Source organism: Larus michahellis, chromosome 1, assembly GCF_964199755.1.
Source record: "Larus michahellis chromosome 1, bLarMic1.1, whole genome shotgun sequence".
Classification (NCBI taxonomy): domain Eukaryota; kingdom Metazoa; phylum Chordata; class Aves; order Charadriiformes; family Laridae; genus Larus; species Larus michahellis.
The window spans coordinates 175,776,154-175,800,026 of record NC_133896.1 but is presented as its reverse complement, the minus strand read 5'-3'; the positions used below and the strand labels follow the sequence as shown (position 1 = coordinate 175,800,026).

The 23,873-nt window shown below is 41.2% G+C and overlaps 1 protein-coding gene across 3 annotated transcripts in view; it reads left to right on the top strand.

Moving 5' to 3' along the window:
- The window catches only part of SCEL (sciellin), an 88,517-nt gene that overhangs the window by 15,977 nt on the left and 48,667 nt on the right, over positions 1-23,873 (top strand). For all 3 annotated transcript variants that reach the window (XM_074563454.1, XM_074563462.1, XM_074563436.1), the window contains exon 2: positions 20,934-21,248. The gene's annotated coding sequence lies outside the window, so the exon portion shown is untranslated. The remainder of the gene's footprint in view (positions 1-20,933; positions 21,249-23,873) is intronic.

Below are 23,873 nucleotides of genomic sequence, written 5' to 3'. Positions count from 1 at the left end.
TGGCAATTCCGCCACTTCCCTGGGCGGCCAGTTCCATTGCTTGATAACCCTGTTGATGAAGAAATTTTTCCTAAGATCCAATCTAAACCTACCCTGGTGTAACTTGAGGTCATTTCCTCTTGTCCTATTGCTTGTTACTTGTGAGAAGAGACCGACCCCCACCTCTCCACAACCTCCTTTCAGGTAGTTGTAGAGAGCAATAAGGTCTCCCCTCAGCCTCCTTTTCTCCAGGCTAAACAATCCCAGTTCCCTCAGCCGCTCCTCATACGACTTGTTTTCCTGTCCCCTCACCCGCTTTGTTGCCCTTCTCTGGACACGCTCCAGAATCTCAATGTCTTTCTTGGAGTGAGGGGCCCAAAACTGGACACAGTATTCAAGGTGGGGCCTCACCAGTGCCGAGGACAGGGGGATGATCACTTCCTTAGTCTTGCTGGACATACTATTTCTGGTAAAAGCCAGGATGCTGTAGGCCTTCTTGTCCACCTGGGCACACTGCTGGCTCATATTCAGCTGGCTGGCAGCCAAGAGCCCCAGGCCCTTCTCTGTTGGGCAGCTCTCCAGCCACTCTTCCCCAAGCCTGTAGCGCTGCATGGGGTTGTTGTGACCCAAGTGCAGGATCCAGCACTTGGCCTCATTGAACTTCATACCATTGGCCTCGGCCCATCAATCCAGTCTGTCCAGATCCCTCTGTAAAGCCGTCCAACCCTCAAGCAGGTCAACGCTCCTGCCTAACTTGATGTCATCTGCAAACTTACTGAGGGTGCACTCAGTCCTCTCGTCCAGGTTGTTGATAAAGATATTAAAGATAAGTGTCCCCAGTACTGAGCCCTCAGGAACACCACTCGTGACTGGACGCCCACTGTATTTAAATCCACCTAATGCCACCACTCTGTGGGCCCGGCCTTCCAGCCAGTTTTTTACCCAGTGAAGCATACACCCATCCAAGCCATGAGCAGCCAATTTCTCTGGGAGAATGCTGTGGGAAACAGTGTCGAAGGCTTTAGTGACGTCCATGTAAACAACATCCACAGCCTTTCCCTCATCCACTAAGTGGGCCACCTTGTAATAGAAGGAGATCAGGTTAGTCAAGCAGGACCTGCCTTTCATGAGCCCGTACTGACTGGGTCTAATCACCTGGTTGTCCTGTATGTGCCACACGATGGCACTCAGGATGATCTGCAGGATGATTATTACAGCTAAAAGTAGAAGGGGGACCTGACTAGGATTTTTGTAATATTGTAATGTCAATATCATATTTTGAGTCACTCTTTTCTATTGTGAAGGCTGGTAGCAAGAAGGGTACTTCTGACTTTAATCCTTTCGATTATAGAGGTATGGGCACACTAGATTAGAGCTACATACCATCCAGGCCAGTAATTTGTTTCTGACAGGGCCCTGAGCCAGATGCCTCAGAGGAAGGTGCAAGGACATGCACTCCCAAGTAAGGACAGTGCTCAACCTCTCGCATGAAGACAATAAATCATGGAATACAATCATGGAATTATAGAATAGTTTGGTTTGAAAGGGACCTTTAAAGGTCGTCTAGTCCAACCTCCTCTGCAAAGAGCAGGGACATCTTCAACTAGATCAGGTTGCTTAGAGCCCTGTCCAACCTGACTGATGATGTTTCCATGGATGGGGCATCTACCACCTCTCTGGGCAACTTGTTCACATGTTTCACCACCCTCATCATAAAAAGTTTCTTCCTTATATCTAGTCTAAATCCTCCCTTTTTTAGTTTAAAACCGTTTCCCCTTGTCCTAGTGCAAGAGGCCCTGTTAAAAAGTTTTTCCCCATCTTTCTTATAAGCCTCCTTTAAGTACTAAAAGGCCGCAATCAGGTCTTCCCAGAGCCTTCTCTTCTCCAGGCTGAACAACCCAACTCTCTCAGACTGTCCTCATAGGAGAGGGGCTCCAGCCCTCTGATCATTTTTGTGTCCCTCCTCTGGACCCACTCCAACAGATCCATGTCTTTCCTGTGCTGAGGGCTCCAGAGCTGGATGCAGTCCTCAAGGTGGGGTCTCACCAGCGCAGAGTAGAGGGGCAGAATCACCTCCTTCAACCTGCTGGCTTCTTTTGATGCAGCCCAGGATATGGTTGGCCTTCTGGGCTGTGAGTGCACATTGCTGACTCACGTCCAGCAGTACCAAGTCCTTCGCAGCAGGGCTACTCTCAATCCCTTCATCCCCCATCCTGTATTGATACCGGGGGTTGCCCCGACCCAGGTGCAGGACCTTGCCCTTCACCTTGTTGAACCTTGTGAGGTTCACATGGGCCCACTTCTAGAGCCTGTCCAGGTCCCTCTGGATGGCCTCCCATCTCAGGTGTGTCAACTGCACCATTCAGCTTGGTGTCATCTGCAAACTTGATGAGGGTGCACTTGATCCCACTGTCTATGTCACTGATGAAGGTATTAAACAGTACTGGTCCCAATATGGATCCCTGAGAGACACCACTTGTCACTGGTCTCCATCTGGATATTGAGCTGTTGACCACTACCCTCTGGATGTGACCATTCAGCCAATTCCTCATCCACTGAACAGTCCACCCGTCAAATCCGTATCTCTCCAATTTAGAGAGAAAGATGTTGTAGGGGACCATGTCTAAGGCCTTACAGAAGTCCAGATAGATGACATCCGTAACTCTTCCCTTGTCCACTGATGTAGTCGCTCCATCACAGAAGGTCATTAGGTTGGTCAGGCAGGACTTACCCTTGGTGCAGCCACGCTGGCTGTCTCGAATCCCCTCCCTGTCTTCCGCGTGCCTTAGCATAGTTTCTAGGAGGATCTGTTCCATAATCTTCCCAGGCACACAGGTGAGGCTGACAGGTAGGTAGTTCCCAGGGTCCTCCTTTCTACCCTTTTTAAAAATGGGTGCAATATTTTTTTTAAGTCACCGGGGACTTCACCTGACCGCCATGACATTTCAAATATCATGGAGAGTGTCTTGACAACTACATCAGACAATTCCCTCAGAACTCTTGGATGCAGGTTGTCAGGTCCCATAGACTTCTCTATGTTCCAGTTTCTCAGATGGTCACAAACTTGATCTTCTCTTACAGTGTGAAGGACTTTGCTCCCCCAGTCCCTCCCTTGTGGTCCATCCACTCAAGAGGTGTGGGAAGAGAGGCTGCCAGTGAAGACTGGGGCAAAAGATCGTTGAGTACCTCAGTCTTCTCCTCGTCCATTGTTACCAGTTTGACAGTCTTGTTCATCAGGGGGGGTACGTTTTCTTTGACCTTCCTTCTAGCTGACATACCTGTAGAAGCCCTTCTTATTATTCTTTGTGTCCCTCGCCAAGTTCAGCTCCAGCTGCGCCTTGGCCTTCTCGATCCCATCCCTACACAACCGGGCAGCATCGCTATACTCTTCCCTCCTGGAAGAGTACGTACAAGCGTATACCTGTCCCTGTTTCCATTGCCTGTGCATTTCCTTCCTGCCCTTTAGTTTGACCAGCTGGTCTTGACTCAGACGTGCTGGTCTCTTGCCTTCCTTTCCTGATTTCTTACATCTGGGGATCAAGAGCTCTTGCACTTTAAGGAAAGTGTCCTTAAAGATCTGACAGCTCTATTCTGCTCCCTTGTCCCTGAGGGCAGTTTCCCAGGGGGTCCTATTGATTGGAAGTTTGCTTTCCTAAAATTCGGGGTCTTGACTTTACTCTTCCCCTGACCCATATCCCTCAGGACTGTGAACTCCACCTGTTCATACTCCATCTATTCATCCAGCTTGAGCAGCCTCTTGAAGATTCATCCTGCAATGCCAGAAATAATGAATAAATCCTTCACAGATTTTTCTGTCTATTGTACTGAGTGATTCTGAAATATAGCAGAAGCTCTCATGTCTGATAGTTCCTTGAAGATTTGGTGTAACAGAACGTAATACCTGCTGTGACTTGGAGGGACATACGGGGCTGGGAGGCAGAGACAGCAATAGCTAGGGCAGACCCCGGCCCAAGACCCATAACAATTCATACCGGGACATACCTAAGCATGTGTACTGAAAATCCCTGACAGAAGTAAGCAGACACTTCTTTGTATCTGTGACAAGGGAGTAATCTAACCCTTTGTGTTTGGTGCTGGTTTTGGGAGGATTTCAGAACTTGCATCTGTCCTTATTCTTACTCCCAAGTTTCTCTCTGGATTTATGGGGAGAATTTACATAGGTCTCAACAAGAGCATTAGAGCCGTTCAGGGAAGGTCAGACATAGCCAGAGGATGCAGTGAGGTGTCTGTCACTCAGACTGGCATGCAAATCTCTGAGTCAGGCCATTTCCGCCTGCCTTAAATGATGCATGGAGTCAGAAACCCCCGAACATGGAGCCACCTGAAATTCCCTTTCCCTTTGTGCAGTCATCTACAAAAACACTGAGGGCAGGGGATGTCTTACATCTGTCTTGCAGGTGCCTTATTCTGAGATTTATCTATCTGGAACCAGAAACAGATGGATGTCCACCACCTTTACTTCAAAGTACTGACTAAGGACCGCTCCATTAAACACAAATTGAGGAGAAAGTAATACAAGGGACTTGTGGCCACCTTGTGTTCATAGACTCTACATAAGCAGCCTAGGGGCTAGGGCTGGGACTCCTCCCGTTTGACTGGCACACTGCTCATGACAACTATAGAGAAAGCTTGCCATCTGGAACATTAATTTCGTACATGACCATATTTAAGCTCAGGAAACCAATATTTATTTCTTACAAACATGAAATTTACTGTGGAATTAAAATATATAAAGCAGTGGTTAAAGTTACCCTCATCTCTACACTATCTATGTCTGCTTCTACTGTGTGGTCATATATTTGCCTGAATGTATATTCTGTACCTTGTTGAATAAATCAAAGCTGTTATGTATTTTACCTTTCATAGTAGTACTGCTTATGAGATAGTGTGCCTGTGTATTTAGATTAGCTTGGGTGTTCATCACAGAGCAACACCTTTAGTGCTTACTCACACAAAACTGCAAGTGATTAAATACTATTTGACTCAGTGGGAGCATTGCAATATAATATGCTTATTTAGTACGCTCACCTCCTTGCCTTTTAATACAATTTTTTATTTACATTTAAACAGCCTGCTGTATATGAATTTCAGTTTTTGGGCTTGTACTATTCTTTCTTTTTGCAAACTTTTTAATAGTCATCTCTGTTGCAACGGAAGAATGAAAATAAATCTGTACATTTTAGTAATTGCAAGAAATTAATTAGAAGGCAGAAGTGGAGATAGTTTACATTTCATTGACTTTCTAATTATAGAGTTGCCAATGTACGGGTGATTATCTCCTTCCTTCTTGTTCGTTATTAAATGAAGAGTTCAAGGAAGCCCTTCATCTTTTTTACATACCATGGTTGTCAGGGATGGGATGTGGCAAGGATGGGGGGAAAAGAGGGAGGAAATAGGTTGACGCTGTCCCATGAAGAGAAGATGCACATAATTACAGAGTGAGTGTGGACTGCTTTTCAAAGTTATTAACTCTGGCCTGGTCTTCTGTGTGGGGAAGCAGCAATTTATATAGTTTACATACAGCTTTGGGAGAAGAGAAATTGTTACTCATCATAAGAAGAACGAAATTCTATGCTTCAGATTGTTGAAGTCAACAGTGATGTATCCTAGGGCTTAATACTGGGGCCAGCACTGTTCACCGTCTTCATTAATGACCTGGACGAAGGAGTGGAGTGCACTTTCAGCAAGTTCACAGATGATACAAAACTGGGCGGACTGTTTGATGTGCCAGATGGTTGTGCCACCATCCAGAGGGATGTTGACAAGATGGAGAACAGGGCAGAGAGGAATCTCATCAACTTCAACAAAGGCGAAGTCTTACATCGGGGGAGGAAAAACCCCAGGCACCAGTACACACCGGGGGTCCACTGGCTGGAAAGTGGCTTTGCTGAGAAGGTCCTTGGAGTGGAAGTTATCCAGGAGGCGGACAATAAGATGAGCCAGCAATGCACCCTCATGGCAAAAAAGGCCAGCAGCCTCCTGGGCTATGTTAGTAAGACCATTGTCAGCAGGTCAAAGGAGGTGATCCTTCTTCTCTTCAGTATTGGTGAGGCTGCATCTGGAGTACTGTGTCCAGTTTGGAGCTACCCAATACAAGAAAGATACGGACTTACCGGAACAAGTCCAGAACAGGGCCACAAAGATGATTAAGGAACTGGAGCACATTTCATATAAGGAGAGGCTGAGAGAGCTGGAACTGTTCAGCCTTGAGAAGAGAAGGCTCAGGGGGATCTCATCAAGGGAAGGAATGATGCAGAGACAGTCAGACCCTTCTCAGTAGTGCCCACTGACAGGAAAAGAGGCAATGGACATAAATTAAGAGTCATAAAATTCCATCTGAACTCAAGAAATCACTTCTTTACTGTGGGGGTGGTCAAACACTGGAACAGATTGTCCAGAGAGGTTGTGCAGTCTCCGTCCTTCCAGATATTCAAAGCCCAACTGGGCACCATCTTGGCAACATACTCTAGTTGATTGTGCTTGAGCAGGAGCATTGGACTACATGATCTTGAGAGGTCCCTTCCAACCTCATCAGTTCTGTGATTCTGTGATTCTATGAATTGATCCTATTATTTGATTAAAGTCTGTGTTGTGGGTTAACCCCAGTATGCAGCTAAACACCACTCAGCCACTTGCTCACTCCTCCCATTGTGGAATGGGGGAGGGAATCTGAAGGGTAAAAGTGAGAAACCTCATGAGTTGAGACAAATACAGTTTAATAGGTAAGCAAAAGCTGCATGCACAAGCAAAGCAAAATAAGGAACTAATTCACTGCTTCCCACTGGCAGGCAGGTGTTCAGCCATCTGCAGGAAAGCAGAGCTCCATCATGCATAATGGTTACTTAGGAAGACAAATAACATAACTCCAAATGTCTTCCCTTTCTCCTGTCTCCCAGCTTTTACTGCTGAGTGTGACATCACATGTTATTGGATACCCAAGTGGTCAGCTGGGGTCAGCTGTCCCAGCTGTGTCCCCTCCCAACTTCTCGTGCACCCCTAGCCTACCCACTGGTGGGGTGGGGTGAGAAACAGAAAAGGCCTTGATGCTGTGTAAGCACTGCTCAGCATAATCTAAATATCTGCATTGTCAACATTGTTTTTGTCACAGATCCAAAACATAGCACCATACAAGCTACTATGAATAAAATTAGCTCTCCCCTAGCCAAAACCAGTACCAGTCCATCTTCAAGGATGGTGGTGGAGAAACATACAAAAGTATTTATCTTTTGAGTTGTTGACTACTTTGGATATCAGATGGCTTCATTAATATCTAAAGTGATAATGATTCCTGTCACTCAAATCCCATCCTCAAGTTTTGCCCTTCCCAGTAGTGGCTGAAAGATGTCAAAGACCACTAATGTGAGAACAAATGTTGAGACCAGAAAAAGTTCTGCCATGCGGAAAAGAAGATATATGGGTAATAACTGGAAAATCACTCATATTCCCCAATTATGCTTTTAATAACTTTTCCCATATATGTATGTGTAGAGATTTGAGTAAGGTGTGATTTACAGATGAGAGGAAAGCTAATGCAGTACTTCAAGAAACTTAGGGCATTCTCTCAAATGCCATAGAAGGTTCTTTCTAAGTGTTGGCAAGCCCTTCCAATTGAAATCCTGTGGAGACTAGGGCAGGAAAAATACTCTAGTGAAGGGATATCCTTAGTAAAATAAGACTGAATTACAGAGAAGTTAAAATACTGATCTTGAGGTGTGAACTGTCTGTGTCCAGTTCTGGGCTCTCCGGTTCAAGAGGGACAGGGAACTGCTGGAGAGGGTACAGCAAAGGGCTACCAAGATGATGAGGGGACTGGAACATCTCTCTTATGAAGAAAGACTGAGGGATTTGAGTCTCTTCAGTCTGGAAAAAAAAAGACAGCTGAGGGGGGATCTTATCAACACTTATAAATACTTAAAGGGTGGGTGTCAGGAGGATGGGGCCAGGCTCTTTTCAGTGGTGCCCAGGGACAGGACAAGAGATAATGGGCACAAACTTGAGCATAGGAAGCTCCACCTAAACATGGGGAGGAACTTCTTTCCTTTGAGGGTGGCAGAGCCCTGGCACAGGCTGCCCAGGGAGGTGGTGGAGTCTCCATCTCTGGAGACATTCAAAACCTGCCTGGACGTGTTCCTGTGCAACCTGCTCTAGGTGACCCTGCTGTGGCAGGGGGGTTGGACTCCAGGGGTCCCTTCCAACCCTACCATTCTGTCATTCTGTGATTTCGTTTCAGTAGTTGCTAAATTAAAATGCTAGCGTTAAGAGCTAATTTCCTGACTGGTGTAAACCACCTAACTGCATATTTTGTCTATGGGGTGGTCTTGCCCTACCCTGTATCTTTTTTTTGTTTGTTTTGTTTCAGTTCTGTTGATTGTGAGACTTGCAATGAACTGAATCATGATGTTTGCTGACTGACAGAGGCAATCTGAGGGACTAGTTGGAGGGCATGGCCAAGGGCAGGACAGGGAAGCCAGAACTGTTCCTTGTGGTGGGAATGTGGTAATAGATGAGTTTAAACTGATAATGAAACCGCACCCTTGCTGTTCACTGCAAAACCTATTGTCAACACCCGTTTACTGGATCACCGCACTGTACAGTTAGATAAAAGGCAGAGATACTGGTTCATGACGATCTCTGTGGCATTTCCTGAGTGGGTAGTCCCTGCAGTTATACCTTTGACTGTTTAGGAGGCTGGCCTCGCAAAACCCTGAGAAAAATTGTACTAAGAGGCTATAACTGAACTTGCCCTTCTGCATGAACCTCCAAGTGTTGCTTGTTTGTGGCACTGTCTTCAAATCCCTTCGTTCCCTTGTTTGCAGCTGAGCTACCATCATCCTTTCTCATCCTGGGTATTTGCCTTTATTTGCTCCTTCTGCAGCATAATTCCGATGTTAATCTGTCCCGATCACAAACCGTGTGGAAGGAATAGCTGACATGCCATGCATTGTTCATGACATAGCTCTCATGCAACATCACTGCTCATCCTGTCTCCCTTCATTTGATTGCAATTTTTCTAAAATGTAAGATTTCCAGGGAAAGAGATATTCTTTTTTTAACATGAATACTTTTATCACTGCTTAAAAACCAGTAGGAAACATTAATCTTTATATACAAGGGTACAGTTCTCGAAACCCTTGATGAGCACAGCTCTGTAGGATTTGCATTGTCGGTGTATGAGATCAGATTGATCTTTGACCTTCTAGATCCTTTTTTGCTTGCTTCCATTTTCTCTTTGACGTCTTCCTCCTTCAGTTTTATTTCAGCTCCTTCCAGCTCCTCTTCAGTTACTTTGCTACCTACTTCCAAATCTCAGTCTTCCTCTGCTCTGCTTCTTCCAAACAGTGGCACTTGCAAGTCATGTCCCCACTCTGTTCTTTTCATGAACTAAGTTTTGGTCTGGCTAACAATGATTTTTGTGTGTTTCATGGAGCTCTCTTATTGCCTTTGGAAGGGGGGGATTTAAAATATATGTTTTCTGAATAAATAAATATTGGACCTTTTGGTGCTGAATATTTATATTATACAGGATGTCAGATAGCACTGTAGGTAGTGCTATCTTATATATCTATAATGCCACAGTAGAGATCCAAATTTTAACATATTTACCAGCTGGGGGAAAAAAACGTGATTTAAAAATATTCCCTAGAGAGTGAGGTTTAATCCTTCCAAACAAAGACTTCAGCGTTATTTGCAATAATGGCAGGCTGAAGTTTGTATGTACATCATGCTCAGCTAATTCTGTCCTCCTATACTAAGCAAGCGATTGAAATTGATATTCCAGTCATCTCTTGTGAAATCCATTTAAGAAAGATTGCTCTCACTTTCAATTGGAATTACCCTTAGTTCCAGCAGTATACCCAGAAGGAGAAAATACCCAGTAGATCTCCAAGGCTCAAAGCCAATGCTATGTCTATAAAAGTTTTCAAGTATCTGTCTGGTATCCATGCAAAATCTCTGAGAAACAAAAAAATTCATGTTCAAAATCATGTGGCTTTTGCCAAGGTTCCTGGGAAGTTGCAGCCCAGAATTTGGATTGGGATATTTCAGACCTTAAAGCGGCGGCCCCAGCAACACTAGCAGATAACTCTGCACTGCTCTGAGTGGAGAAGTAGTTTGATCCAAGCGTTGCTTGTCCTCACCACAGCTATTTTTACAGAAAACCACAAGATTTTACTGGCTGGACTTGATGGCATGTGAATTCTGATCTCTGAGGAGTGCAGAACAGCAGTTCTGGCAGTTTCATTTCCTGACTGATGGCAAAAAAAAAAAAAAAAAGACAGAGAGCACGACCAGTGTGACACATAACTGCTACACTGGATTTTGTGGTATCACTTAAACAGAGAGGCAGGCTGCAGCTTAGCTGTTTGTAACCACAGAAACAGAAAATGTTATTTGGAAGGAAGGAGGAAGTACACCAAATCTACCACGTCTCAAACCTGACGGTGTCTCTTTAAAATGTTCTTAAACCTGTTTAACACACCCCTACTTTTCACCACTCCCTGGGAACATGCACCTCTTATAGCAACTTGTAAATCAAGAAAAACCAAACCCAGCAATTTATTCTCCAGTGTGCGCTGGCTATTTTCACACACCCAACCTGGCCATATAATTAAGCTGCAACATAACTCGCTAACTTGGAGCTTTCTGCTTCCACCTAAAAAGAGTCTAGGACTATGAGTTTAAGAGTTTAAAATATTCTGGAGCAGAACCGCATATGGTAAAATGAAAATTAAGAAAAGACAAAGAATTCAAAGATTGAGATTTAGGCACAATGCTATGGAGGTTCTGCTCACAGGTCCATAGAAGATGTCAAACCCCATTTATAACTGGTTTGTCTGTAGCTCGAGAATCTGAACAGAGCGAATACAGTAAACTGAAAGTAAGGCAGCTAAACCCAAAAATTCATGTCTTACTTTTGTTGTAGCTAGAGGGTGAAGATCCAGAAAGATCTGACAAGTTCCTTCTAAAAATAGAAGGAATATTTCCTTTGTACCCATGAATGAAAGGGACAGAACTGCCAGGAAAGCACAATGTTCTTTTGGTTTCTCTCGCTCCTCTCGTCTTGCAGTTTCTCTGTGGGCCAGACTCCCCACATGGTCAGATTATAATTTCCTTGTCACACTTTTTGTGTAAGTGGCCGCAGTGCAGTAGGGAAGCTGCTTTCTACAATGCATCTCAGGACACGTAGTTCACTTGAGAATGAGACAAATTTTGATGTAGTATAGATGTGGTACTGCTGAGGCTGCAGAATGAGCTTTGTGACTTGAAGTTTGGCCAGACACAGAGAAAAAAAATCTGCATGCTTGTTTCCTCTTCCTTTTAATTTGGAAAGAAGTCATTGCTTTCTGCAAGAGGAAAAAAATTATTTTAAATCCTGCCATTACATGGCATTTGTCTGACATGTCCAGGTGTTTACAGCGTAGATGCCTACATCTGACTTGTCATCTTAGGCTCCCTTTCAAGACAGTGGAGAGAAATAGTAACTTCCAGAGCCCAATGCTCTGACCTACTTTAGTCATCTACATTAGAGTGAGATGAATTACATTAGGGGTGCCTTGAGTGACAAATGCAGAGGTAGGAGCCTAGCTTTTGATGTAGCCTAGCTTTTTCGTTAAATAGGGCCTGGGATGGAAAGTCTCGCCCAGCTCTGAGGAAAGAAGTGTTTGAAAATAGCTGTCACCAGTTTGGCTTCTCCTTTCATTGAGCAGAATTCAGATTATTTACTTAGACGTTAATTGGCACTTAGTTTTCTCAGGCTAATAGCCCGCACGAGGACCCAGAGCAGCCCACATTCGAAATTGCTGGGTTCTTCATGGCATGCTCCTATAGCACCATGGCAGGATCTGGAACTTCAGGAAGTGATATGGGACTCCATGATTACATATAGATAATTACAATAATTCTGTTCTGACTCTTTCCTTTGTAATATCACCCAAATTATTTGGAAATCTTCCTGTTTTAAAGCCCAGCCTTGTTTTCATTGCACTTAAAAACAGCAGCAACAAAAACAAACGAAAAAAACCCAACTTCAGCTCAATTCCTCGTGTACTGAACATTAAAACTCATGTAAAACATGCCAACATTATTTCCAAAGTACTCACAATTTTGAAAACAATTATTCAGAAGAATATAATTTACTCAGAATAAAAGGGAAGGAGAAGCTGATATTTAAAATGTACTACCTCACCATTGTAACAGTCTATTGGCCAGTTCATATCAAAGGACAAGTATTTTGTAAAGGCAAGAAGAGAGCTCAGTTGTTTCTTCAGCTTCTCAGCCCATGAAGACCTACTTGCAGATATGTCAATTTTGGAAATGTATTCTCCTTTCTTTCCCATAGTTCTGCTCATGATTGAAATCTGCACCTGAAATTTATTCCTTGGAATACACTTGGAAAAGCTATTAATTGTTCTGCTTCTGTGGACAAGGGAGGACAATGAGACAGCTGAATTCTTCTCCAGAGAAGCTAGGAGGGGAACGTGTAGGGAAGATGCCACCTCTGTGAAACCATTTTCTATTTTACTCCTGCAGATGACCTACATTTCAACACATATCATAAATCTGTCATGCTATTTTATCTGTTCTTTGAACAGATGAGCAATTTTATTTGACTGCAAAGGTATTTATGAGTAAGGAAAGGGTCTTAAAAATGTGCTAACAAAATACAGTGCTCTCCATATTTACACATACACATACTCTCCACATTTGTCATCTAACTAGAGAAGAAATTCAGACTGAAGAAACTAAAATAACAATGCTGAATGACTCTCAGCTGAGAGGCTGAGTGACAGCCCCTTTACTGAGTAGACTGGCTTATTTTAATACCTAAAACATCAACATTCTACAAAAATTTGTATCACCTTAATTGTGTTGCTAATTGTTTACATCAACATGAAAGAATTAGAAAACAATTTTAATGCAGTTCTAGTTATGTGCCTTACATAAATTTTGACCATAGGGGCATAACATAGGAGTGACAGTCATTGGGCAGCTCAAAGGTCTATTTAGTCCAATATTCTGTCTCCAACAGTAGCCAGAAGCAGTTTTGCTCAGGGAAGAGTGGAAGAACAAGGAAAGCATATCACTTGCTTTCCCTAAGTGCCCTTACAGTGTCTACCAATTTGCATGTTAGGATCTTTCTTATCCAAATGTAGTTTCTGCTTACTTAGTAACCATCAGTGGATTTCTCTTCCACAAGCTTGTCTTGTTTCTCATTGAACTGTTTCTCATTGAACTGTACACATACATACATATATAAGTATTGATATACATACACACATACAAGTACAGATATACATGTATATAAATAAATTGTTGCATTTCATAAACTACTGGAAACACAGCTTCCTGCAGCAAGGACAGCTTACATGCATATTGTAGGAAGAAATACCCACCCTTCCTTCCTTCCTTCCTTCCTTCCTTCCTTCCTTCCTTCCTTCCTTCCTTCCTTCCTTCCTTCCTTCCTTCCTTCCTTCCTTCCTTCCTTCCTTCCTTCCTTCCTTCCTTCCTCCCTCCCTCCCTCCCTCCCTCCCTCCCTTCCTCTTTTTTTTTTTTTCCTTCCTACCAGCATAATTTTGATGCCAAATAGCTCTTGTACTGGGGGACAATTGAAATACACCTTTCTCATACTCTTTTTTAGACCGCTAATACCTCCTTTCATATATCCCTTCACCACACTGAAAGGGTCTCAGCTGATGCATTTGTTCCTTGTGTGGAGAAGTAATTTTGTATCTTTGATCATCATTTTTTGTCCTTCTCTGAAACTTTTTAAGTTCAACTCCATCCTTTCTGATTCCCATTTTTTGGCCTTTGTCTTATTTCTGCAGTTAGTGAATTTGTTATTTTGGAATGCATTTTCTAAGAACTTTTCTACAGGAAGCCATTCTGTGCTAACTGTACCACAGCCAGTGTCTTCCAGGAATGGGGAGAAACCTTCCTTTCTTCCATGGTTATATTCAGCTTTGATGTGGATAGAGAACAGGATCACAATCTGTTACATTTGGCTGGCATGCATAGCAGTTACGTGTGCCGATAACACCAGTGTGGAACTCACCCATCAAATGAAGATTTCATTAAACAGGTGGGATATTGGTTCACTGGGTTTTTTTGATTGATATAAAATTTCCACATAGGTTTTCAAATTACTAGCAAGTTGTCAATCAACTAATTTGATCCAAATAGTAAAAGAAAGAATCATCATTACAAGGGAAAAGGCTGTTTAGCCCTAGCAGATAATCCCACCACAATACCAGGACAAGGAGAGAAATCCAGTCTATCAGATAAGTGTAATTTGAAGTTCCTCACATGGATATCATTTTATGGGACAGATACATCTCTTTATCTGCATCAGAAAAAGAACTGCCGGGGGTGGGGTGGGGGTTGTCTCCTGTGTATTTACGCTGCCCTTGACCAATTAATTGCTATAAGAAAATTTCAGATATGGAGCAGGAGCAAACTTTCCTCCCTTTAACTTCTCCTCCTCCAACATGTTTTAACAAGATGGCTTTCCCTAAGTTCAGCACTGTTGGTTCTTTCCCAGAGCTCTCTGGGATTTTTAGGTGATGGGGATATTATAAAGTCTTTCTAGTTCTTTAATGAAAAAATGCACATCTACTCATAATTCTCACACTCCCACTATTATTGATCAGAATCTGATTTTCATTTCATTAGTCACCCATATGAATATTCTTTGTTAATTCAGGTAATGGTAACACATTAACAAATATGTTATTTATCAATAACACAAGCTACAAAACTGGTTACAGCCATTCAGCTGGTACCACACAGGTGTCATTTGACTTACCAGATTTTCCTTAGATAACTGATTTTATCAGTAACTCTTTGTGGTCTTTAGCTAAGGTAGTAATGGCAGTGGTGCAAGATCAAGATACACAAGTTGAGCGTGCTATGGACCAGACTTTCAGGGACTTTTGCGAGATATTTCACGCGTTTTCAGAGTAGAGAGGTATTCAAATTGTGTGAAAACCAGGCCCACTAACATTGAAGATTGTGCATCTCCATGAAATGTGGTGGCACCTGCTATGATTAGCATCTTGCTCTGCCAAGCAATTTTAGAAAGGAAAACATAAGACTGCTCAGCCGTTTTCTGTGGCAACTGGAAGCGGTGAAAGGGTTTAGATATTTTGCATACTATTTATAGCAATTTTTTCTTCCTTCTTTAGTTTATGAACTTTGCCACACCTTATGGGAGAACAACGGGCTGCCAAATACATCTGCATTGTCACTAAGGTTTTCTTAGCGTTTAAAAAACGCATATGAAAAAGCTCTGACAGTGCTCCTTCTGGTACTCAGGAAGGTGTGGTTAAGCAACCAGACTGCATACCTTACACTAACCAGCTGAAAGGTCTTCCCCAGAAACAGCAACCTGCAATGGCAATAGGAAATGTAAGCTGGGTTGGCAAAAGTTTATCCATGAAACACAACATTACCCCTAGTGTATTCTGGTGTTTCACATCAGACTTACTGAAATGTTGTACTCACTTTAATGGTAACATAATTTAGTGAAAGTGACTTTAAGTTGTTCTGCTTCTGCACAACAGCTGTTGCTACATGATATTACAAAATTACTTCTCTCTCTACCTATTTTCATCACCCAAGTGATAAAATTCTGAAAAGTAAAATATATATTAAAAAAAGGAGAATTCCATATATAACACATAATTATTCGTTTAGACAGTGGTGGGACCAATTTCTGTATGTCATAGTAAAGGGGCTGTAGTATTATTCTCTCTCCAGTGAATATTTAAACGTGGAGGTAGAAAAACTGCAGTAATTGTGTTCCCTCCCATGAAAAATATCTTACGATGCAGTGCCTAAGGTAGTCTGCTGGTAAAAACGGGCTTCTGTCAAAAGGAGGCATGATTTGAACTTGGGTTTAGCCATAGGCTAAGTGATTTTTCCAATTGGTAGGCTGTTGCTTTCTTGTCCTGTCCTTTCACAGGGTTAGGCATGCTTGGAGATGAGCCTTGCATGTGGATTAGGCAGAGGAATTCTGACTTTCTGAGTACCAAGGGAGGAACAAAGTTGTTAAAAAGGACCCCAGGTGCCTGGCACTGCCTTTGCAAGGCTGACCAGGACACTTCTTATCTACCTTTAAAACCCACATCTTAGTATGAGCTAGGATGCCCATGGAGAAAGGGGGTTTCCATCTCACATCAGATCGGTAGTTTATTTTACTTTGAGATGTCTGTCTAGGAGCAGGAGGACCAGAATCTTCAGGGGAAAGTTACACAAATCCCATGGGATTCTAATGATAGAATAGCCTGCCCGTGGAAAAAAAAAAATAAATCATACTCCTTATTTCTACCTCTCCTATCTTTTGCAGTCATGAATGCTACTGGGATTCACACAACTGTTTCTAGCTTGATTCTGAGTCATACATACCTCTTGGTAAGGGCGTACCCATAGGCAATATGTTCCCTCGGTTAATTATTTTGACCAGGGGTGAAAAGTACTTCTGTACATAGAGGCAGCACAAGTCCCACGCATCCCTTTATTTTATGTAGGACTGGACTGAGAATTAAGGGAGGAGCAGTCCTTATGTTAGTCACCTTCAAGAAAAGGTGTCACCCTATGCATGACTGCCGCTTCCTTTTCTATGTTAAGTAGTATTGTATTTGCTGCACTGCGTTCTTTTTTCCCTAAATGACCCTTCCCCTTTTGACTTAACCTGTTAGGACTGCTGCCTACACATATAGGTGATCTTAGGCCAACCTTAAGCAAGAAAAATGTGCGGGTGGCACAGATGTGCAACCCACCTCCCAAATAAATGTTAGTAAAGTTAGTAAATACTAGCTGTGTCTAAATGTTGCCTGGCAGCTGGCTGTCATCCACTGGCGACATCTATTTGCGTGTTTTAGAGTGTTTAGTTTCAGTCATCTTTTGACACAAGTTATGTTGAACACAATTCACTTCAGAAGAATCAGGTCCAATGAGTAGGACCATACTAGTTAGGTAAGGAGGGGTAGGACCCGGGCTTGAGCAATATCCTCTGTTTGTCCATGCCATTATCACGCACACTCCTTGACACAGTTTTCTTCCTGCCAATTAGTTATCTACGAAAAAAAATTTGAGCATGGATCTCTCTAGGGCAAGCCCTGGACTGTTTCCAATAGGAGTGTGGACAAGGCCACACAGTTCTTTTTGGAAAGCAAGTTTAGCATTATTCATACAAACCAATCTGTGCCACTTGTCCTCAGGCCAGAGACCGGGCTTTGGTATGTTTAACCTAATAGGATAAATTTAGCTATTTGATCTGTATGTTGAAACTATAACATTTGAACAGCATTTGCTAGAACGTCTTTGTCTTTTGGACCTATCATTTATAATAATAGCATCTTATAACCCAGAACACAAGAGTTTACCAATCCTACTTGGAAAGTCTGAAGTATCAAAGGAGTTTTCTTTTGGAGGACTGTATGTATGGAAAAATTGTGCTCAGTAATGTATTCCTCCTTTTTTGGGAGGAGTCACAAAATGGTATTTGTCCAAAAAGTTGCCTGCTGAGTCATTGCTCATGCCTGTCTCTCTGTTGAGAAGCTACATAAAAGCTCAATAGGGCTAGGCTATATTATGTCATTTTCATATGATGGCCATCTTATACACCTTAATAAGGACGTGGAGGTAGAATAATATTTTACAGTATGTTTGTACTTAAAAATGAAAACTCAACAAAAACTGACTAGAAAATGATGTAGAGGAAATGCATCTTACTAGCAATCAAGGGACACAGGCTTTGCAGAAAAGTATAAACTAAAGCTAAGTACACAGAACACAAACACGTTGTTCAGAGAAAGCTGGGAATTGGGAAGTATGATAATGTATTGCCACTGTAGGGTGCGACACACATTTGACTTTAATAACACTGAATAAGCCATTCGAATATAAATGATGGCATTTCTGAACTAGTTATGTTCACTTCTCTGCCAGTGCTACTCTATTTTAAAAGCCAACATCCCCTACTTGTCAGTTTCTTAGGAGGCATTTTAAGAATTCTTTGGATGACAAATAAGCCTAAGCCTCCACTGCTGATGAGGTAGTTAAAATGAGCTTGCAGAAATGGCCTCCAAAATATGCTAGCGGTCTAAGTAGCAAGAGATAGTGACCTCTGATTACTAATCAGCAAAGTCCTCCTATTGCTTGTTTTTAATAAATTAAAAATAGGAGCTAATGTAGGGAGGAATTCTAAGACATTTCTTGTTTTTTTCTCATAAATCATGTCAGGCCACACACTCTGCTAATGTAAAGTGAGCTATCAGAATGGTTTGGGGGGACTTATATCCCATTTTATCAGCTGAGGATGGGGCCATTTATGTTTGTATCTATTTTTCAGAGTTTCTTCTTTTTTTTCTTGTGAGAATGGCAAGCAAAAGTGGAGTATTTGCCTAACTCCCAACAAGCAGGTTACATAGACATTACGGTGATAGGTAGATACGAAATTAGTTACTGACATCACCAAAGCACTTTACTGTTTGTACTAAAAAAAATTTCCCCTGACTCTGATAAACCAATAGTAAAGCTTGGCCCGATGCGGTGAACTAGTAGATTAGGTAAATTCCACTCTTTGATTAAAAGTCATTGGTGGACAATACAGTGGCATATACACACCTGTATTTTTTGCATTGCTCTTTTCTGACACTACTGGAAAATCTGTGTCCAGAATGATATCTGTTTGTGCTACAACTGGGGGATTTTCTTGCGAGCAAGAAAGGGAATAAGTGAGACATCATTCAAATTCTGATACAGTCTAAGCAATTAAATTTCCCTGTACCTATATTTCTGTCCCTCCTTGATTAAATAAGGACCTTAAACTAGAGAATGAAAACAGAACTTTTTCTCTAAACCTGACAGCAGAACAGTTCACACAATCTGGGGCTGGCTGGATTTGTGAAATGCCTTATTTGTTATACTGAGATACAGAGGCAAAGTTTGAGTTCCTCTGAATTTCTGAAAGCTGCATTTCTTCAGAGTATGGGAAGCTTGTTCATGGAAAATATTCACTGTAGGCTCATGCTGAAAATGTTCAATTCCTGATACACGGCACTGCATCATATTGTCTTTATTCACCAGATACAAAACTTCTATGGGATTACCATAGAGAAAATCAGACAGAATGCTTAGAATTAAGATGGATTTCCTTTAATCTGAAAAAAAAAAGTTTTGTTTTATTTTTTCCAGCTTTGAAATACTAAGTAATCAGCATAGCTAACATTAAAAATTCACCATCCATTGAATCTGTTGGTTGGTGCAGATCAGTCAATAAAAGATAGCTGGCCTGTTTTATTCTTAAGATGAGGTCAGTACCATTGTTGGAATTTCTTATATTTTTGCATTTTCCTGTAAAGTGTCTGTTCTCTGTGTCAGATACCAAAGATTTAGCAAGGACTGTCTTAAAATAAGCCTCTGGGTAGCAGAACCACCTTGCTGTGCCCCATAGTTTCTTCTCTGTGTCCAAAGGTTATAAATACAGAAAAATATAAATTTAATTTCTCCAGACTTTAGTGGTTGTATCTCTATTTGTGTTTCCCAAATATTTGGGCTAAAGAAGGCAGCACTGTGAGACAGGTTAAGCTTATCTCTGACATGCAAGCAGAACTCTTCTGGTTGAATGTAAAATGATAACCAATTAATACCATCTGGCACCTGGACTGTGAAAGAAAAAGGCTTCAAAGCAAAAAGATATTCCTAGTCTCAGGTGCTGTTATTATAAATCAAAGCTATATGTCCATTTCAATTCAAAGCGTATGTAGATTTTTTTAAGCTAACTCACATTCTGAGTTGCTTATGGGGAAAGACATCTGTTTCATTTCGGAGGTGTGTGTGCTAAAATTGCAAATCATAAAATCATAATATGTCTGTAAAGAGATGCATTCACAAAGTTTTCTTCTCAATCGTAAAAAGATAAACATATAGTACGGTGTACCCGAACATGCCAGGACTGCTCTGAGTATTCTTCATTTGCAGAAACCCGGAAGATGAGACGTACTAAGTTCAGAGAGGTTTGCTTGTTTGTATTCATTAATTCTGAAAGTTGTGGTAGTTAGTAGTTTATACTTGGCATTTTCTTGCCTGCTGCGCTGCTTCATCAGCTGTATTTCATCAGATATAACCAACGTTTAGACAATAACTTCATGCTACGAAGTACCAAGCCTATGAAGAGGTAACCATCAGCAAAAATAAGGACTAGATATATGGCTAAGGAGGCATTTAGTAAGTTACTTTGTGTCAGAGTTTGCTTCTTTTGTGTTGAAAGAAATTCTTAATTTTCACAAAAGACAATAAGACTAAAGGTTACTCAGAATCTTGTATACCCACATCTTATATATTTCATTACAAAAGCTCCCCAAATATAAAATAAGTGTGGGGTTGTATAAGATACTTTAAAAACAGACTCGGTATCTTAAACGCAACCATAGGGTTGTATACGGCTTTCCTATAAGGAAGTTTATGTTCCTTGCCACCGTATTTATTAATAGTAAGGCAGTTCTTAGTCTACAGAGAAAGGTATTGTAGCCACTGTAAAGGAAAAAAAAAAAGTAGTGAAGGCAGCCTCTTCTCTCCTTTCTGTTTATTACTGCCTGTACTGAAGGAGAATGCAAATGTGCAGAGATAAGAGGGACTTGCAACAAGATCTCATGTGGGAGGGTTTTCCCCCACAGGTCTTTCACCTCTGCCCACATATTCAAACAGCGCAGACACTTAATGCCTATCAGATTCCAGTGCGTGCTCCCCATGTAACACTTCTGCCGAATTCTCCTTTTATGAAATATGGTGTTTCTTCATGTTCACCTGTGCAAATACCTGAAACCCTCTAGCCGAGAGGCAGCCCTATAACTCGGTGACGTATATTCTGTGGAAAATCCAAATGAGCGTGGTATATTTTTCCAAAGAGTAATTGCTTGGTTTTCTGTTTCAAGGTCTGTGAAAGCATTTCATTTGGTGAAACCCAACCCTTCTGCACTCGAAAAGTACAGCAAGCACAGAAGGCTAACAACTCACTGGTACTTTTAATTGATCTGGAATTTCTACAAGGTGCCACCCTTTTCCACACCTCCTACCTCCTCCTTAAGTGACTCAGCCTCTGAAGGAGAAATCTCTTGAGTTTTCAGACAGCTGGATGGGGAACGACAGTTCAGCTCTCTGTCTGCTTTGATTGTACCTCACTTCCAGGTATCTCCAGGTTGACTTACCACACTGAGCCACACCAGGACACTAACTTCTACCGTACCTAGGTGAGGGTGTTTACTTTTCTGTTTCTATATACCATGTATTGAAAGTCCTACATTTTCAGATGTTCTGTGGTTTCTTAGCGTCCAACTAAGGATTCCACTTCAAAGTGGAATCCCACTGCTTTTCAAGATGTGTGGAGAACTTGACTGTGAAAACACAGCTCTTAAAGCGTCTTATTTTAGGTGTTCAGATTCCCTGGACTTCTCTGAAATCTTCTCTTAATTACTTCAATATTTACATTATATTGCTAATTGTATTTTATTCTAGTGATGTTTCTCTGATGACAAACTCACTTTTCATTAATGGTTGTTTTAATGTCATTTCTGCACTTTGGTTCATCTTATTATTTCTTTATTATTTCTTTGGATTTTTTTATCTAAAATTACAGAGTACTAAAATCTCATTTACTTCAATTTGCTTCAAGTATATGATTTTTGGGGGAAAAAAAAAAGCAACAGTTTGCTTTCATTTCCCCCTTTGCAAAAGGTATAGCAAAAAATACTCATTCTGTTTTGATACAATGATTTATCTGTACCATGAACTGCACCCTGTATAAACAGGAAGGTTCTTCGTTAAAAATATAGCAAAGTGAAAGGAAAGAGTTGGATTAAAAAAATTAAAATTATCACCCCCCTTCTACACTGTATTAAAAAAAAGCCATTTAAAACTGATCTTACATTTCTAATTTGAAAACACATACAAATTTGGGTTCTGACTTAGCAGCTGATTTTACATTAGTGACAATTCCAAAGCTTAATTTCTTTCAAAACAGAATCTCCTCCGCCCACGTCCTGAAAAACCAGTTCTGAGACCTCTTTCTGCTACAAATAGATGAATGATTTCTGTCGTACATTCACGTGTTCTCTAGTCCTACCTTGCCTGTTCTAACCTTGCCTGTTTTCTCTTTTACACACATACGTGTGTTTTTCCTATTCTCTGTGAGGGTTATTATCAATTCTGTGGCCTGAACTGTATAGTAAAATACTTATTTAAACACAGTCTATTATTTCCAGAAGTTTACAAATGTATTATACGGCTGTTGCTCTGATATGTAACTCTTGGAAAAAAAATCCATTCTAGGAACATGTTTTTGTTGTTCTTCAATGGCTGTAAAACAAATGTAGTTATTTTTACATGTAGTTTTTACATGTACCTACAGTCTTGACCTATGGCAGTGGATACTGTGACAATTTTGCAGGGAAGAAAGCGCAGCACCAGTTATACATACAGATCTGCACCTGGCAGAGTGGGCCTTTGAGGCTATTTAGGAGATGATATGTTTGGAAATGTGCAGCTTTGGGTGGCTCTAGCTGTGATGGTGATTTGAAAACCAGCCTTTATCTGCGATGAAGAAGAGAAGCAATGTTTAGAAATAGAAATCCTTATTTGAGTTGAAGAATAGGTAGCCAGGTCTGACAGCACAGTCATAGTGCTTCTGATATTTGAGGGGAGAAATCATGGATGTAGAGAACAAAGCAAAATTGGTGTTGACTTCTGAACCAGCAAGATTTCACCTCACACACTAATGGATGTCTATCTAGAAGAACAACTGTAATGATGTCTCCAGTGCCTTATTTCTGAGGCTTGGAGATCTTTATCCTGTATGAAGTCGGAATGATTTAAATCAGTTGCTTGCTCACACATTTAGGTCTTACTATATTCAAGAGAAATGATGGAGAAAACAATAAAGTTTGCTGACCTGACATGAAAGTTGTTAACTAAAAGGAAGGAATTACTGTAGCGTGCTTTGAAACTGTGATTAAGTAGGATCAAATGTGCTTTTGTTTAAAATATTATATTCTCCACATTCTTCTCATATAAATGAAAGATAATGCATGAAGTATAGAATTAACATTAACAGCTCTAATAGAAAAAAAAAAAGAAACAAAAAGTAAAGCTGAAGTAAGCCTTCATTTTAGTCAATCACCAGTACTTATTCGGTGCAAAATTTCTCCTGGACTGCAGTGAAAACAGCAAATGGATTAAAACGCAAAGGATGTGGAAAATTAATTTCCTAACCTTTTATTAGATTTCTATTGGAACAATTCTAAAATGTTGAGCTCCGATTACTCACAAGACTTTGAATGTTCAGCTTACTTCAGAGCAGAATAGTCTTTCAAGAAGATGAAATTTTGGTGCGAAGTTTCATATTTGGCATAAGGAAAGACCAAAGTGTCTGTTTATTTTCTTTTTCAAATAGCAGATATTAGACGATTTTGAAAAGCTGGAACTTTAAGAACGCGTAACAAACAGTAGTCAGTGAGCTGTGGCTGTGTAGAGCCATGTGTAAGAAACCTACTTGTTCCAGCTGGCTTTTTTATGTGGACGTGCCAAATTCAGTGGCTTCTCTACAATTTTGCTTTAGCAAAGCAGCACTAGAAGTGCGAAAACAGGAAAATTCTGAAACTTTTTTGTTTTAAACTGGTTGTTCATCTGCAACTTTTTGTATCACCCAGTTTATTAATAATAGTAGGAAGTTTGATAGTTGAGGCATTCACATTTGCCAATGCTTTATATGAAAAACTTTAGTATAAATCCAAATGTTTTGATTTTTAAAGAAGGTGTACCTCCCTTGACACTCCTTCAGCAGCTACTATGTTGAATTACTTATTATACAGCGTGATGAT